The sequence below is a fragment of the Nelumbo nucifera genome, chromosome 1 (genome assembly GCF_055504915.1).
Source record: "Nelumbo nucifera cultivar China Antique chromosome 1, China Antique-T2T, whole genome shotgun sequence".
NCBI lineage: Eukaryota > Viridiplantae > Streptophyta > Magnoliopsida > Proteales > Nelumbonaceae > Nelumbo > Nelumbo nucifera.
Window position 1 is genome coordinate 17,636,668 of NC_142649.1, and position 18,796 is coordinate 17,655,463.

Sequence of the window (18,796 nt, forward strand, 5' to 3'; positions counted from 1 at the left end):
TTAGGCGGTAGGATAAGAGGCTTTCATGGCAATGCCACAATGGCCACCATTTGAGGCAGCAACATCTCGTTGGATTCGCATATATCCATTATCTCCCCACTGAGTGCCCCACGAATTCTTCAGTAGCCAATACTTCATGCCATCTTCAGTTGTACCATAACCAACCACTGTAACAGCATGGTTTAAATCAGTTCCACATTCCCCTGTAAAAACACCAGTTGAGTAGTAGAGGAAGTCGTTGGAACTAGCGTCTAGGGCGACAGAAACTGGTTGCATCGCTACTGCCTTCAATAACACATTCTCATCATTTGATGGGACGTCCACATATCCACTGATACTTGCTGCATGGGATGCTGATTTCTCTGTGTCGCACATTCCCTGCACTCCTCTGTAAGGGTAGTTTTCCTCGCTGTTAATGCCTCCAGTTTGTTGGATATATTGGAATGCAGTATCCATAAAACCACCGTCACAGCCATTATTTTCAGTGTCGCAGTCTACTAGCTGTTGCTCAGATAGAGAAATTTGTTGGCCTTTCTTGATTTGGATAATCCCTTCTATTGCTGCCACTGCCGAGAATGCCCAACAACATCCTATATATATTAAATTTGACTTAAATAGTTTTTTATATAACTAATGTTTGAAAAAGTAACTTGAAAAAAGAACCATTCTCTTACACCTAGATCAAAATTGAGAAAATTAAAAATGTTGAAGAAAACTATGTAAAAATCATTAAATATTTAAAATGATGAAAAATGTTTGAAAATTATATACTAATAAATAGGAATGACAATTTTTCTTGTCCTTGTTGGGCATTTGATTTCCCCAAGCCCAGAGGGTTGGGAATTGAGATTGCCTTGATGGAGATGGGGATTGATAGTCATACCTAACCAAGGACGAGGATAGGGAGTGAATTCCCTACCCCACCTCAACCCCAATTATATATTAACATTACAATAAATTAGATTTTTAATTACCAAAATCTGCCTAAGAAACACATCATTGTAAGGTACTAATTAGGGCTGCAAGTCGGGTAGGTTAGGCTGGGTTTGTGGTCAACCCAAGCCCAATCCTAAGATTTGGGCTCGAACCCAAGCTTGAGGTCAAGTCCAATCTTCCCAACCCGAGCCTAACCCGCATTGTAATTTGATGCATTCGGTTTGGGCTCAAACCCAAGCTGGGCTCAGGTTAGAAAATGGACCCATTCTAAAATTATATATGTATGTATGCAAATATGTATACATATATGTATGTATATAAGTAAATATATATGCAAGTATATATGTATATATATAAATATGTATACACGTAAGTACATATCTATATATGTATGTATATATAAATATGTATAATTGGACCACATTCAATTTACCTAAAGGCTAGGCCTGTACCCCAACCCAAAAAATAAAAAGCCTAAGTACCAAAAATCCAAATACAGTTGATGTAAAATTTTGTGCTGGATTAGTTTGGACCAGGGTTCAAAATATCAATACGTCTGATATGCCAATAGGGGCATATCAGGCGAATTGATACATTTTTTTACTTTTTTTTTTATTTTTTTTTCAAAACCAAAGTAAGGGAGTCGATTTAAGGCTCCTCCACCCCCTGAACCGGTCAGACCCCCGATACACCCACTGTAAGGGCATATCAGAGAGGTCCCAAAATAATACGTATGTGTATTCATACTTTGAACCTTGGTTTGGACCCACCCAATGTGCACCAAATCGAATTTTATGTATGGTTGTTATTATTTTACAATAATAGATGATCAGTTAATGATGAATTTCAAAAACTCACCATTATTATTTAAATAATTCCGTCATTAATTTAAGAAATAAAATACTTAAAAAATAATAACAAAACAATTGTGCGCATTGAATTTTGCGCGGGCTCCATCTCCCCTCTCAAAATTCCTTATTATTTAAATGCGAAATCGGATTTGATGTGACCATGCTCACACCGTTCGCATGCATCCCTTGCAGCCTTTTCTTGAAAATATCTCCCCATAAAAAAAAACAATATAAGTATAGAGATATTCCCAAACGGTCTTTTTGAGCATTGTATCTGTTCTCTTCAAACACAGGCTACTCTCTCCCTCTAAAAAGCAAGAATACTCGTTCGGCTCTTTCAAACGGGTCCGGATGTAGTAGGCACGTTAGGTAAGCACAATGAGTTAGCACGTAATAGCTGTGTGACACATCTCAGTTAATGTGCCTTTCATTCAAACGTTTTGCTCTACACAGAAATTATTCATTATTTTATTATCTTTGTCAAAATAATTAAAAATAAAAAACAATGAAAAAAGAAAACGTAAATGAGTCTCAACTCCCAACAAGTTTAGGTTTTTCTTTTTCATTATTTTTATTTTTAATTATTTTGACAAAGATAATAAAATAATGAATAATTTGTATCTAACGGAGCAAAAACGTTTGAATGAAAGACACATTAACTGGGAGATGTGTCACATAGCTATTATGTACTCACTCATTATGCTTACCTAACATGCCTATTACATCCGTAGTCAGGACCCCTTTTAAACACGTTGCTCCCCGCCTCTTTCTTCTCTTTCACTCTTCCTGCACTAAACCTGAAACCAGAAGTTTGTTCTCTCTCATCTTTCTTCCACCGATCGCTGCTGAAATCATAGGAAAACCTAGCTCCCTCTACCTTCTCTACTTCATTGAGTTCACTCCGAATCTAGGAGAAGATTTTGAGAAGAGCAAGAGACTGCGGGAAGAGTCATAGGCTTGGTCCCTAGGGTTTTTTTTTTCTTAATCCGATATCAATAATAGGTGGACCGGTTTTAAATCTCTTACTGATTGCAGATCAAATGGGTGGTTGTCTCTCCAATGCTAAGTTTTTCTTTGCTCTCATAGATGGTGTCTCAGTTTCTATTAACAGGCAAGATTATTCGGCGGCAGCCATTTCATTGCCTATCATGGTCAGGGGTGGGGCAAGGAGTGGAATTGGGAACCAAGGGATGGATAGAGTAATGATGAAAGAAGGGTTGACAGCTTCATCGTGGATACCAGATCCCGTTACCAGCTACTACAAACTAGAAAAAGAGAAGTTCATTGTTTACCTGTTAGAACCATTTTTCTTTTCTTTTCTTTTTACTAGTCTTAGAATGTAATCAAGGGCTTCCCTTATTGTTTTTTTCATAGATTTTGACCATAACCCCTTTTCTCTATTTGCAGTATTGCTTTCCATCCTGACTTTCATAACTCATAAAAAAGGCTCACTCCTGTCTTCCACTGCTTATTAGTTACCAACTCTTGGAAATGGAGAAACGATCAGCAAAGTATTTTATTTTTTCTTGAAACTCTATCGATTTTGCAAGCATTCCATTTCTAATTGGAGGGGGTTTTGCAGGCATTCCACATTATGCATTGGATTTGAGGTCATGCCTAAGAGGTTTTGTGCATTTCTGACTTTATTTTTTTTTCTGTTATCAATTTTGTATTTGTTTTGGCATTTTTGTCTTATGAGAATAGTCTGTTTATAGATGTTCTACCTATTGTTACTATTAGGAGAAACTCACATTATTGAGTTCCAGATGATTTGAGAATCGAAAATGAGTAAAAACTCATTAGGCTCATTAAATTTTAATGTGGGGCTTTGGGTTTTGGGCTGATTAACCAATTCAAGTTTGGCCCGGCTCAGGCCCAACCCAAGTGCCTAAAATTTTAGTCCGGGCTGGGCTTGGGTTGAATAATTCGGGCTTGACCTTGGGTTCGGGCTTTAGGTCCAATTCTTAGGCTTGGGCCTGGGTTGAGCTAAAACCCAGCCCAGACCGCCCGAATTGTACCCCTAAACCATATCATCCAAATAGGTTTTGACGTTTCTTCCCATATGGTGCTCGAAAACTTTGTCCACAAGCCATTGATAGGTGACTTTGACATTCTTCAGGCCGAAGGGCATGCTAACGTGACCACTACTATTGTATGATTCCAATTCTCTCTTCGTACTCACAGCGCAAGGGAAAACTGCTATTGGAAATCTACCCTTTATATCCATGAATGTCCGAATGTGTGCTTTCCCCTAAGCCTTAGCACAGGGTGACAAAATTTCCTTGATGTAATTAATTGGAGAGTCCAACTTGAACCATAACATTCATTAAGAACTTTCCTCATGTCATTTGAGAAAGTGGCATTTATTACATGTGCAAATTGGGGAACATATTTTGTAGCACTTAGGGGACGCAATCATGACCAATGCTACTCTTTCCTAGACCACAAAATGTTCAATGTTTAATGAGTTCGAATCTATTTTCTTCTAATCATGTACTTTCATTTACTCTCTGACAAGTGTCCATTTACACGTATATAAACACTCGTATACATGAAAATACACATGTAATTAATAAGTGATAGATGAGGAGTGATCTAACCATTCAGTCACAAAGAGCCACATGGCTAGTCTGAACCGTTTAACGATACTTTTGCTGTTAGACAGTGTATGCCCTTAAATCCAATCAAATTGATGTACTAATACATTTATTATGAATAAGTTCATAATTATTTCACGTTATGATTGATATGTCTTTGTATAATTACTTCTTAAACTGGACATAATGATGAGGCCATGGCACAGATGATGAATTGACAGCCCGTCATTGTCGTCTGAACTCTGAAATAAGAGGAGAACAAAAGCTAAGCTAAGTAATTGAGGATCGATGTCCAATTCTTTGGTGGTTTTCATTTATATAGAGTTTGCATGCATGTGCACTTCCCCACGTAGAGCAATATGTACAAACTAATTTCCTTGTCGTGCAGGGGGTGTTTGACTTTTAACATTTATCATTTATATAGACAGCATTCCTTATCATTCCAATCAATCCAGTAGTGCAGGGTGACTAAAAATTTCGTTGAAGTAATTGGAGAGTCTAACTTAAATTATATATAGCATTGATCAAGAACTTTCTTCATACGAGAGAGTGGCAAGAATTACCAGCGCAAATTGGGGGATAACATCGTATCAAAGAAGAAAAAAAAATGGCCGGGGTCATATTTTCTTGCACTTTGGAAACGGAACCGTGACAAAAACTACTTAATTTGCTTACTCTTATACAGTTATAATTGCATTCGGTCAGTCACAAGTGTCCATTTACATGTGTAAGACATACATCATATAAAACAGATGTGACTTACAAAAGCGCTATTAGAATAAAAGTAAGTATTTAGAGTGTTGAAGATAATGTGCTCACGTTCAATTCAGATCAGATTAGAATAAAAGTAACATTTATATAAATATATTTTCCAAAAATAAATTTCAACAGTTGAAATCAACTGCTGGTAGTTTAGATTTCCATCAGAGAGAGTGCATCCCCGATCATTCAATTTGTCCGACAAAAGGGCTGATCCTATCATTATGATCACCCACTAAGATGAATTCTCAAACTGTCCCAACATACCTAGGTTTTGATCCCCTCTAAGGATCTCACAGATTGGCAATATCAAAGACAGTCCAATCCGACACCTAATGCAGTATCATAATCGAGTCTAGGGGTCAGGTGTAACATTCTAGTTTTGCCCACCTATTTCCAAGGTCTAGGGCAATACTGGAATTTTGGTCCGGTTCAGGGTTTCAATAAAACCCACACTGCATGTACCTCAGCTCTCACCCTAGCAGCTGAGACAAGTCACCCCAACCAACTTGGTGGTACATCAGTGTCAGCATTGGCGGGATAAATTTCCCCAGATCTATTCAACGACTGTGAAGATTCTAAACTAACTCGAGTCTCATATGTGTCCAGTTTAAGGGTACTACACAGAAACACACCATAATAACATGAATCAATTATGTACTTTATTCATTTACAATAAATGTCAAAAGATACATCAGTTTGATTGGAGCTAAGCACATAACTGTCTAACACTAAGAAGGTCGCTTGTAAAGAACCTCCTAGAGGATAAGGGGAAGTTCCTTAAGCACACCGAAAAATATATGAACGTCGAGGAAACACTTCACGCACACGGAAAGCTTGTCAAAGTCGGAAAGAGGAAGGAACGTGATAATGGCCAAGGCGAAAGAAGTAGAAAGCACATTTGTAGAGGCAAGAGGTTGCTTAGGTGCTATGAGTCACTGAAATGCTGATCCAGGTCCTCTCTTAGAGCTCCAGGTCGTTGACAAGATGCTTTAGGACTCTCCCTGTAAAGTACAAGAACTACACACCATTGAACGTGAGGAGGAGGAGGATCTTAATGAATATTAAATCAACCGACTACTTGAAGTGGTCATCTCACTTAAAGGGAAATGTAGAGAACAGGAATCAGGACCAGTACTGCCACTATCACAAAGAGAGGGGGCACGACACCGAGAACTACTAGAACCTAAAGGACGAGTCGAGGAGCTCATTCGATGGGGGTACCTGAGGAAATTCATTAAGGAGGACTGAGCGGCTGAGGAACCCACAAGGAGACCAGCCCTAGCAAAATGAATGGCCACTCGTCGAGTTTATCAACAAGATCACTGGTGGGTCAATAGTAGAGGCTAAGGATATGACTTGAGCAATGACAAGGAGAAGCCCTGCAAGAGGATGAGGACAGAGGAGGTGATTTATTTCATCGAAAATGACATGAAGGGGGCTCACTACCCCATGATGACGCAATCATAGTGAGGTTGATCATCCATAACTATAAGGTGAAGCACATCCTAGTGGATAGTAGCAGCTCGGTGGACATCTTGTTCATGGAGGCATTCATGAAGATGCATCTGTAGAGGAAGGACCTCTTCCCTACCGATGTGTATCTGGCTGGTTTCAACAGGGACATCGTCTAACCTCTAGGAATGGTTAAGCTGTTGGTTACAGTGAGGACCACATTGAACAAGATTTCATTTGACTATAATTTTTTAGCCGTGGACACACCTTCATCATACAATGCTATTCTTTGTCGCCCTATGCTATACGTACTTCGAGCCATGCAAACCACATACTACATGGCCACAAAATTCCCCACTAAGAAAAGAATTAGGGTAGTGTGTAGGGACTATCTAGACTCTCAAAAATGTTACATGGTGGCCTTGAAAGGAAAGGGAAAGCGGTCATTGGCGGTTGACCTGGAAATAGAGTTGTTCACGGGCCGGGTTTTGGACCTGACTTTACACTATGTCGTGCTCGAGCTTCAGGCCGGGCTCATTCAAATTTTCGCAAAAGCTAGGCCCGAGCCCGGCCCATAAACAGGTCTACCTAGAACTGCTCCCAAAGCTCAGTGAGGATAGAGCTCACCCATTAGAAGATGTCATCCTCGTGTTGATCTTAGATATCGAGCCCAAGAAGACAATCCAGATTGGGCCACAGCTTGATGAACCTCCACGCTTCTAAATTGGTATGTTTTTTACATTCAAATATTTATGTATTTTCCTGGTTGCATGTCGGCATGCCTGGCATAGACCCCTCTGTTATTACCCATAGATTTAATGTAGTTCCCTTGGTTATACCTATAAAGTAGAGGAAAAGGAAATTCACCCCAAAGCGGTGTAAGACAATTGACGAGGAGGTTGGGAAGGTCCTCAAATGGGAAGTGGCATATGTGTGTTGGCTATACAGACCTGAAACAAGCTTGACCAAAGTATATCTTCCCACTCTTAAGGATAGACAGACTAGTTGATTGCACCTCGGGGTTCAAGCTGTAGAGATTCATGGACGTCTATTCTGGTTTCTAGAAGATCTAGATGGATCCAGCAGACTAAGAGAAAACAACTTTTGTAATCAAAATTGGGTTGTATTGTTACAAGGTCATGCCTTTTGGTCTAAAGAATGTCAGGGCGACCTACCTATATCTTGTAAACAACTTTTGTTTACAAATTTAATTGGAAATAAAGTAGAAGTTTACATAGATGATGTTTATTGTTCTAAAGAATGTTTGCTATTTTAAGAAAATATAACCTAAAGCTTAACCCAAACAATTGTGTCTATGGTGTCACATCAGGCAAGTTCCACGGTTACATAGTCACCCGACATGGCATCGAAGCCAACCCTGAGAAAATTAAGGCAATTTTACATAGGTAACCAAGTGAACATAGAGGCAATTTTACATAGTCTATCCCTCAGGAAGGAGGTCGGTGCAAGGAATGTAGAGGATTATATTGACTCTTAGCTCGTGGTCAACCAAGTGAATGGGCTTTACGAAGTTTAGGAGCTTTCAATGGTTAAGTACTTGTGTAGGTGTGTGAGCTAATCAGACAGTTCGATACTTTATCCATCCAAAAAATACTAAGATCCAAGAAAGCATAGGCTGACGCACTTTCATAGCTATTAGCTCCTATGCAAGTTGTAGAACTGAGCAAGTTGGATTCACTTTTCGAGTATTTGCACCATGGATAGTTGCCCTTAGATCAGAACACAGCTCGGAATGTCAAACGTAAGTCAAATCACCACATCATAAATGGTGAATAGTTGTGCAGGAAGTCATTCACCCTTCCTTAATTGCGATGTCTCCATCCTAGCGAGGCTGAGTATGTGTTTTGCAAGATCCACGAAGGACTCTATGGTGAACACTTGGGGGATAGGGTGCTTGCTTTGAAGGCCCTCCAACAAGGTTACTACTAGCCAAAAATAAAACTAAAGGTTTAAACTGGGTCATGCCGCTTGTGACTCGGCATGACACAGCATGATGACATGCGGGCCATGCTAGGCCTGGCAATAACCGTGACTGAGTTGTATAAATTCAGTAAATATAGAATTTTCTTCAAGCATAAATGACCAAACACCCGCACACAGCCTGGCCGAACTTCAACGACCAAACTCCTCGTTGACCAACGATCCCAGCACAATTGCAACATCATGAAAGACCAGATCGACAATAGATAGTCAAGGCCAGTACAAGCCCCTGACGGGCTTCCTGAGAATGACGTCCTCACCACAAAATGGCAAGAGGACGGCCATTGAACTCCACACACTCTCCCGATTCACAGTCGAAGCAAAGCTAATCGAGGACAACGACTAGCCCAGTCAAAGAGCGTAAAGCTCTCCAAGACCAGATGTCACTGAGCATCCGACAATGTGGAGAGCTTGGAAGCACCTCAGCCAGCATAAGACCGAGGTCACTAAACCAAATACCTCGGCTAGCGAGAATCAAGGACAAAAACCCTAGCCAGCAAAGGCCTAAGACCTCGACAAACATGAGGCCGATGCCATAGAACCGAAGACCCCAGTCACAACGTCATGTCTGAAACCTCAACTAGCTAAGAGCAAGTACAGAAGCATGGCCTAGGGTTCCTATCGACCAACCTAATTCCGAAGCAAAACATATTGGAAAAGGAAGGGAAAAACAACATAGGAAGTGCTCGAGAAAAAGACCAAACTTCCATTAGTGAATAAGTTGATACAATGATTATGAGGTCGACATATCGAGCTGTGTACAACAAGGATAAGGGAAGAGACGGCACATCAACTATCTGCTGGGGGGTCCTAGGCATGATCCTAGGCGTCGGCAATGACAACATCTCCACTATCAGGCTCTTTGATATCAAAAGGGTCGAAACCATGAACGACACCGGCCACCTTTGGGAACTGATGCATCACCCTCCGCTAATAAAGAGCCAAATCCTCCTACCAAGAGTCGGTAGCATAGTTGTCCAACTCGTTCTGATGAGCCTTCGAAGCTCTATAATTAGAGACACCCTCCTTCTTTGCCCAAGCTATCTTTGCGTCTACCTCCTTGAGCCCCCTCCTTAGCACATCCCGCACCTTCTTGAGATCATGGATGCATCCCTTCAGCTTGTGGACTATGTTGTCCCTCTCCTCGACTCTGCACTTCAACTCGACCAATTCTGCCTTCAGTTGGGCATTCTCAATCTCTCACGACTCGTAAAATCATCGCAACCCACAAAGGCGGTCGACAGGCCAACGACCGAACAAACCGACTATAGGGCTATGAATAGTTTGTACAAAAGAAGAGAAACAAGGAAGGACAAGTAAAGCCGAACTTACCACCATGATTTGATGAAGGGTGTGGCTACTAGCTTCCTTCCTAATATCGGGGAGCATCACACCCTGGGCAAGATGCTCAGTCACCCTCTCCGTATCAAGGGTGCCTTTCAGCCGAATTGACAATTGTGGCACATAGACATTGGTCGAGCCCTTAGCCAAAGCATGTTCCGGAGCATCCCCCCTTTGTGACGAGGACCTCTCAAGCTAAGTAGTGGCCTCCTCATAGTTAACTACCACGACTTACTCTATCGACCTTGGACTCTTCCCTTATCGAGGCGTGCATTCTATCAAATGGTGTTGAAGCTCCGTGGCCCTAGGCTACGTGCTCGAGGTCCTAGCTGCCTATGCCTCCCTTGAGACCGCGACCTTCATACGCCAAGCTCTCTTAGCATTAGCAATGTATGAATCTACAAAGTTCAGTACAAAGTTAGAACGAAGTGAAGACAAGATCATAAAAAGAAATGAGAATGCACAGCCCACGTACCAGACTAGAATTGATCGGCTGAAGGGCACATCAGCCCAGCTAGGGTCAGCAATTGGGATGATGTGTACTCCTTGATGTGTAGCTACACTATCCTTTTCACAACAGCTATCTCCTCCTTTGACAACTCGACCTAGGAAGGACCCTTTTCCTTAGTCCTTGGAACAGATAGGGCGAGGGAGAATAACCAACCTCCTCGGCACTTCACAAAGAAGAAATCCTCTTTCCAGTGCATAATGGAAGTGAGACCCAATGAGCACCTTCGTGTTCGACCTAGCCGATAGGTAGTAGTACCCCTGCTTGTGCTTCTTCAAGTGGAGAAAGTATCTAAACATCGGTAGGGTAAACTCAATATCCTTGAGAGTGTAGTAGCAAAGCAGCCCGACCAGGTACTGAAATGAGTTTGGCATCAACTGAACAGGAAGAACCTGATAGCACCTCAGGATGGACACTACCCCGGGACTTAAGGGGAACCTAAGGCTGGCAATCAAAGTATGGATGTACACACAAATCTCCCTGGGACGGGCTGAAGTGGCCATCTCCTAAATCCTGGGACACCTCAGTTCGTTCTCTTCAGGAATGCGGTACACTTCCCGGATTTTAGCCAGGTCGGTCGGAGAAAGAGTATACGAAGCAAAAAAATATCAAATATTCAAAAAAATGGCTTGGGTTGATAGTGTGATGGCCCAAATGCAATCCGGACAAAAGCTGCATCCCTACGAAACTATAATATGTAGATCGATCTCCATCTGCAATCTCTATTTTCTCTGCAAGCTCTAACGATTTCTCCGATGTAAAAAAATAGAAAAAACCCTAATTTATATTGCTTAAATCAAAAAAACCTAATACATTATTTCTAAAAACAAAAATAATTAATTACAGACCAAATAATCAAATTAACAAATTTGGTGTGCACCAATCTTCCCACCATCAAGAGTTCGATCTCCATCACTCTTTCAAGAATCCATAATAAAACAATTCTATAATATATCAGGATATATCTATAAAAATTTTAGATCATTGGCCCACTCTGAAAACCAAATTCTTAGAGATTTCTACTAACTGCTCAAATTGGCTAGACTTGTTCTTGCTGTTAGACAGTGTATGCCCTTAGCTCAAATCAGATTGGTGTACTGATACATTTATTGTAAATGAGTATAAGTACATAATTGTTTCATGTTATAATTGGTGTGTTTCTGTGTAATTACCCCTTAAACTGGACACTTATGAGACTCATGTTAGTTTAGAATGTTTTCAGCCATTGGACAGACTTGGGGAGTTTATCTTGCTAAGGCTGACAGTAATGTGCTGCCAAGAAGGTTGGGGCAGCCTGTCTCAACTACTAGGGTTGGACCTGAAGCACATGTGGTGTGTTTTTATTTGAAACACTGAACCCAGACCAATTTCTAATTATGCCCTGGACCTTGGAGACTGGTTGGAAAAATTGGAAAGTTACTCATAACTCCTAGACTCGATTATGGTACTGCACTGGGTGTCGGATTAGGTTGTCTTTGATATGCCAATCAGTGAGATCCTTTGGAGGTCAAAACCTAGGTATGGTAGGGCAGTCTAAGAATTCACTCAAGTGGGTGATCATAGTGACAGGATCAGCCCCTTTGTTGGACAAAGTGAATGATCGGGACTATACTCTCTGATGAAAACCAAAACTGCCGATATTCGATTTCAAACTTGTTTGAGATTTGTTTTGCAAAATATATTTATATGATATATAGTATGTTTTAAGGTAAAAGGTTTGCAAAAGGTCTTAATTCCCGGGGCCCATCCGAGAAGAGAGTGCAACACTGTACTTTGTAGCCAAGGGAGAGGTCCTTCCTTGCCGGGTAGCATTTGATCATTAAGGGCTGAGAGGTTAAGTGTAAGAGACCATTAAGGGTTGTTTTACCTGATGGGCTATATCTCACTTAAGTCCGTTGTCCTTGGGCCTTCATAGGATGGTTGGACTCAATGATCATTTACTGTAAATGTTCGGCCCATTAAGAGCCCATATTGATGGACTCAGGGGTTCACACTGCTTGACAGTGAATTCGGCCAAGCCTTTTCACAGAGGTTGGGACGAACCCATGTAGGCTTATGTGAGGTCATTGTTGGGGTCCAACGCTAAATAAAGTGAACCTAAATGGGCCAACAACAAACCAAGGATGTGAGCCACTTGCTTATTAGGCCTAAAGGCCATGATTAATTGGATTAATTAGGGTGTCACATGATAGCTTAAGCAGTCATTTTATATGGGTGAATATGGGTTTGGATATGGGTCTGGATCAGCCATTAGGATAAGAGAATAAGTCTTATCCACTTAGCGAGTTCAAATCCAAATAAATATTTGGATTAGGAATCTCCTAATTTGATTAGGAGTGGTGATCCTTAAGGCAAAAAAAAGAGGAGATCAAATCTGCTCCAGTTTACTCTACTCTTAATTCTCTCTCTCTCTGTTCTTTATGCCTTAGAAACCCTAATTCGACCTCCCCTTCTTGGACTGATCTTGATCAGTTCCACCTCTGATTTTTGGATGAAAAATACAGAGAAAATCCGTGTTCACTTCCCTTGTACGATCCAAAGTGTTGGATTGTAGTTTTGTTGAAAATTGTGTTGCTGAATCGGCTTCAATTCAAGCTGTGCCATCTTCAGGGGAAGTTGGTTTTGGGATTCAGTTTGAGTGTGAACTATCACTTTGGGAGCTACATTTGTGGAATCCGTATCAGGTATACTTCTCCATTCTTTTTGGTTTCAGATTTAGTCTGGTTTCGGTGCAAGAACAATCCTTGAGAAATGCAGCTTTTTAAAACTGGGAATACGATTCCCTGAAGGTTGCAAGAAAATTTTTGAAATTTTGTCCAACCATCTAGCATGGTTCAGCCATCCATATGATGGATTTCACCTTCCTTCACTTGCCGATTTGAGTTTTGGTTAAAATCCAGTTTGGTTTATTCCAAGGGATGAACCTGGCTCCGATACCACTATTGGAAGGGTTAGGATTCATCGTATAGATGGCCGAACCATGCTAGATGGCTGGGCAAAATTTCAAAAAATTTACTAATCCTTTTGGGAATCGAATTCCCTATGTTTTGAAAAATTGCATTTTTTAGAATTGGTCTTGCACTAAATCAAACCAGATTTGAAACCAATCAAAGAGGAAGATTTATACCTGATATGGATACCACAAATGTAGATCCTAAGGTGGCACAGTGTGTAGGTGAAGCTGATTCAATAACACAGTTTTCAGCAAAATTGCAACCCAACTACTTGGATCGAACTGGGGAAGGTGAGCTTGAAGTTCATCTAAATTTTTCTTGCAAAAATGAGAAAAAAACTGATCTCCATCTGCCCTTGAAAGCCTAGGTCATGACAGGGTTTCATGGAAGACAAAAGAGAAGAAGAGAAAACAAGAAATAGTGGTATTCTTGTCTGGTTCACCCTCTTCTTCTTTTATCTCTTTATGGAGCACTTCTCCTAATCAAATTAGGAGATTATTTAGGAGATTATCCAAATCTAATTTGGATCTGGACTCTAATAAGAGATAAGCCTTATCCTCTTAAGAGGATAGGTGCTCCATACCCATTTCCTAACCTAGATTCGACTTAGAGCACATGACAACTTAATTTGTCATGTGACAACTTACTTAATCTTATTGGTTTTGGGCCTTAGACCCATTTTCTTCAAAGGCTCATGACCCAAGATGTTGTATGGCCAGCATAGGCCAGATTTGTATGGTGTGGAGCCCCACATTTACACTTAAATGATCATTGAATTCAGCCATCCTATGAAGATCCAAGGATAATAGACTTAAGATAAAGACCATTAGGTAATCAACCCTGTAATGGTCTCTTACACTTAACCTCTCAACCCATAATGGTCACAACACTACCCAATAGGGAAGGACCACTCCCCTGGCTGCAAGGTATAGTGTCACCTCTCCTTGACAGATCCATTGCCGGTAGTTTAGATTTCCATCAGAGAGAGTGTAAGCCCAATCTTTCGCTTTGTCCATAAGGGGGCCGATCTTAACATTATGATCACCCACTCAGATGAATTCTCAAACTACCCCAACATACCCAGGTTTTGACCCTCAATGGATCTGATTGATTGGCATATCAAAGACAGCCCAATCCAACACCAAGTGCAGTACCATAATCAAGTTTAGGGGATATGTGTAACTCTCCAGTTTTGCCCATCAATCTCCAAGGTCCAGGGAATAACTAGAAAATGGTCCTGGTTCAATGTTTCATTTAAACACACACTACATGTGCTATGGGTCTAACCCTAGCAATTGAGACAAGCTGCCCCAATTTCTTTGGAAGCATATCAGTCTCAAAAGATATATATATAGGGTTGACAATTTTCCCCATTTGCCCAATCCCCGTGGTGATCCACCTCGAATGGGGCGGGGGTGGGGATGATTTTCCCCTATGGGGACGGGGATGGGGAATTTTCATCCCCATTAATGGGGACGAGGATCCACACTAATATATATGTATATATGTATGCATACGTTGTATATGTATATATGTACACATACATCTATATATTAATATTTTTAAAAATATGGTTGAATCGTTTCTAATAGGATTGTAAATTTTATTTTTTTAAATAAAACTAAAAACAAAAACAAAATGGTTAACATTATAAAAAATCACGGGGAATGGGTATCCCCATGGGGATTGGGTTCCCCATTGGGACGGGGATGGGAATTTTTATGAAGAGGGGGATGTGGAGAGGCTCCCCATCCCTGCCCCACCCTGTTGCCATTCATATATATATATATATAGTAGTAATTAAGCACATGCATTGCATGTAAGATTGGAATCTGATGTGAATAAATTTGAAAATAACACCGTTGCACGTAAAAAAAAAAACAAAGGAAATCATGGGAACCTCAGATTGACAAATTAAACCCCTGACAAAAGCTACTTAAGATTGGAAACGGAACCGTGACAAAAGCTACTTAATTTGCTTATTCTTTTACAGTTATACTTGCATTCGGTCAGTTACAAGTATCCATTTACATGTGAAAGACATACATCATATACAACAGATGTGAGTATGTGACTGACAAAGGCTATTAGAATAAAAGTAAGTATTTGAGATGGTCTAGAGTTGGAGAATAAGGTTGTGTTTGATGTTTCCAATTTCTTCTTCAATCATTTTCGGTTGACCCATTTGCTCCTCCAGGTTGTAGGACAATGGTTTAACAATCCGATTGAACAGGTTGACCCTTCAATCATTTTCGGTTGACCCATTTGTTCCTCCAGGTTGTAGGTCAATGGTTCAACAATCCGAGTTGATTAAGAACTTTCCTGATCATGTCATATGAGAGAGTGGCATCTATTACATGCGCAAATTGGAGAACATATTTTCTAGCATAGGGGACGCAATCATGACCAATGCTACTCTTTCCTAGACCACAAACTATTCAATGTTTAATGAGTTTGAATCTATTTTTTTCTAGTTTTTTACTTCCATTCACTCTCTGACAAGTGTCCATTTACACGTATATGAACACTCGTATAGATGAAAATACACATGTATTGATAAGTGATTGATGAGGGGTGGTCTAACCGTTCAGTTACGAAGAGCCATGTGTTTAGCCCAAACCGTTTAATGACACCTCAGTGCCATATGGAGGCAAGTCGCACCTGCCAGGTCAGCCCAAGCCAACCAGCTTGACCTGCATCTCGACTAATGGAAGACCAGCAGATTGCTCCACAGCGATGTGGAGCACATCACCTCGGGAGAACGAGCCAGTGACTTTGGATGCCAACTTGACCTCCCTAATCGGGTTGCCAATGACTTGAGTAGTCGACCGACCTATGGGTTACCGACATACATGATGCATTGTTTTTATCTGATTAGTACGCCTATTGGTTCCTAAACAAATGGCGGAACGTTGTCCATGCCTTTTCAAGGTACTCATGATCCATTGCATTTTATCTCTCTAGTTCCTATAGTCTCCCTTTGCTTTCTTACTCACTAAACTCGACTAACTCAAGCATCGAAATGACTACCTCAAGTCAAAACCCCCAGGTACTCTAATATCTTTCTTCCTGCAAATCGGTCTGTCAATCTCAACACCACTCGTCCGAGTGTCCTCTAGTAGGGAAGTTAGGCGATTTGACCACCATCAATTGAAACCATATGTGGGAACCAAAATGAAAAAGCCAATTCAACCTCTCACCACATTAGTCATAATCCCAGCATGTCTTCCCCAAAGAACAACCAAAATGAAGGAACCTCCATTGGGGGGCAAACGTAAGTAGTCGAGCCATCGGCGTTCCTACCAGTGTAGATCATTTACAGTTTCAAGAGTTGATGTTGTACGTCTGAAGCATGGACCTGCGCATGTAGTCCTGGAAGTAGCACTTCACTGCTCTTGGTCAATGCAGCCCAGATGTCATTGCAGACGCAGCCACCACCCAAGAACCAGAACGTCAACAAGTCAGTAACCCCACCGGATGACAAATGTTGTCTTCTCAACGCCTTAGAGAACCCTGCTAGGAGTTGGACTTCCTAAGCACAAGACACCACTTACGCCCCTAACGTGGAAATTAGTAGGGCAACCACCTCGGTCAGGTTGGACAACATGGCCTCGGCATTGGGGTCCAAGCAAAACAGGCGTAGGAGGCACCCAAGGCATAATCCCATCAAGAGCCGGCTCGGTCCTTAGGGGGATGGTCGTCAGACAAGCCTGCCTAAAGAACAAGAAGTCAGCCTGTCAAACACCTCGACTGCTCCTCAATTCATTCAGGCTTTGCCCCTTTCGGCCAAGATCCTTGCTGAGCCCTGGCCTAATAATTTTTTAGCCTCGAACCTAGAGACTTAGGACTAAATGAGGAAAATGAGGCCTGGCCAAGATCCTTGTAGGCTTTGATGTAGCTACATGAAGAAAATGAGGCAGGAAAGTGCCTCGCCTTCCCAACCATATTCCACCAGGCTACCCAAATGTGGTACTCAAGCTTGGCCCGGGCTCCACTAAGACCAAGGACCAGATTGTCAACCTGTTTACGACACACTTTGCTACCTACCAATGTCACTCAAAGACATCCAATTACCTAATTATGGTATACCAGTGTTTTGTATATCCAGAACCATGACCCCGCTATACAGATGACTGCAACAATCCACGACGTCTGAGACCCCCACCTGTGAAGGTTGCTTGTGAAGAACCTCACAAAGGATAAGGGGAAGTTCCTTAAGCATTACCAAAAATATATGAACATCGAGGAAATGCTTCATGCACACGAAAAGCTTGTCGGAGCCGGCAAGAGGAAGGAACGTGATAATGGCCAAGGCCAAAGAATTAGCAAGCAAAGTTGTAGAAGCAACAGGTCGCCCACGTGCTCCAAGTCACTGAAATGCCGATTCAAGTCTTCCATTGCCGCTCCAGGTCATTGACAAGACGCTTTAGGACTCCCCTCATTGGCGGTTGACCTGGAAATAGAGTTATTCACGGGCCGGGTTTTGGACTTTACACTATGTCGTGCTCGGGCTTCGGGCCGGGCTCATTCAAATTTTGGCAAAAGCTAGGCCCGAGCCTGGCCCATGAACAGGTCTACCTGGAACTACTCCCAAAGCTCGGCATGGATAGAGCTCACCCATTGGAAGATGTCATCCTCGTGTTGATCTTAGATATCGAGCCCAAGAAGACAATCCAGATTGGGCCACAACTCGATGAACCTCCACGCTTCTAAATTAGTAAGTTTTTTACATTCAAATATTGATGTATTTTCCTGGTTGCATGTCGGCATGCCTGGCATAGACCCCTTTGTTATTACCCATAGATTTAATGTAGTTCCCTTGGTTATACCAATAAAGTAGAGGAAAAGGAAATTCACCCCAAAGCGGTGTAGGACAATTGACAAGGAGGTTGGGAAGGTCCTCAAATATGAAGTGGCATATGTGCATCGGCTATACAGACCTGAAACAAGCTTGACCAAAGTATATCTTCCCACTCTTAAGGATAGACAGACTAGTTGATTGTGAAGGGATGAGAGATCCATCCTATGGACGCCCAAAGATTGCGGATTAAGGGGCGAATTTCAAAAATTTTATCTCTCCTTCAACTGGGAATCGTATTCCCCATTAGAAAATCATATTTTCAAGGATCAATCTTGAACCATAAACTGAACCAGATCTGAACCAAAAGGAGTGGGAGAGGATTATACCTGATACGGAGAAATACTATCTCCAAATGGAGGTGTTCACGCCCAATGAAGGATCCAAAATCTGCTCCCACTGAAGATGGCGCAGTGAAGGATGGAGCAGAATCAGCAATGTTCTTCAAAAGAACTTGACCCTTCACAAGAATCAACTGGACGGCTTGTGAGTACAGCTCCAATCAATCTTTTCCCAAAAGATTGAAATCAAGATCC

The 18,796-nt window shown here is 41.5% G+C and overlaps 1 pseudogene; it reads right to left on the bottom strand.

Annotated features, from left to right (window-relative positions):
- Positions 1-18,796, bottom strand: part of LOC148802969 (senescence-specific cysteine protease SAG12 pseudogene) — a 62,894-nt pseudogene continuing 44,098 nt past the window's right edge.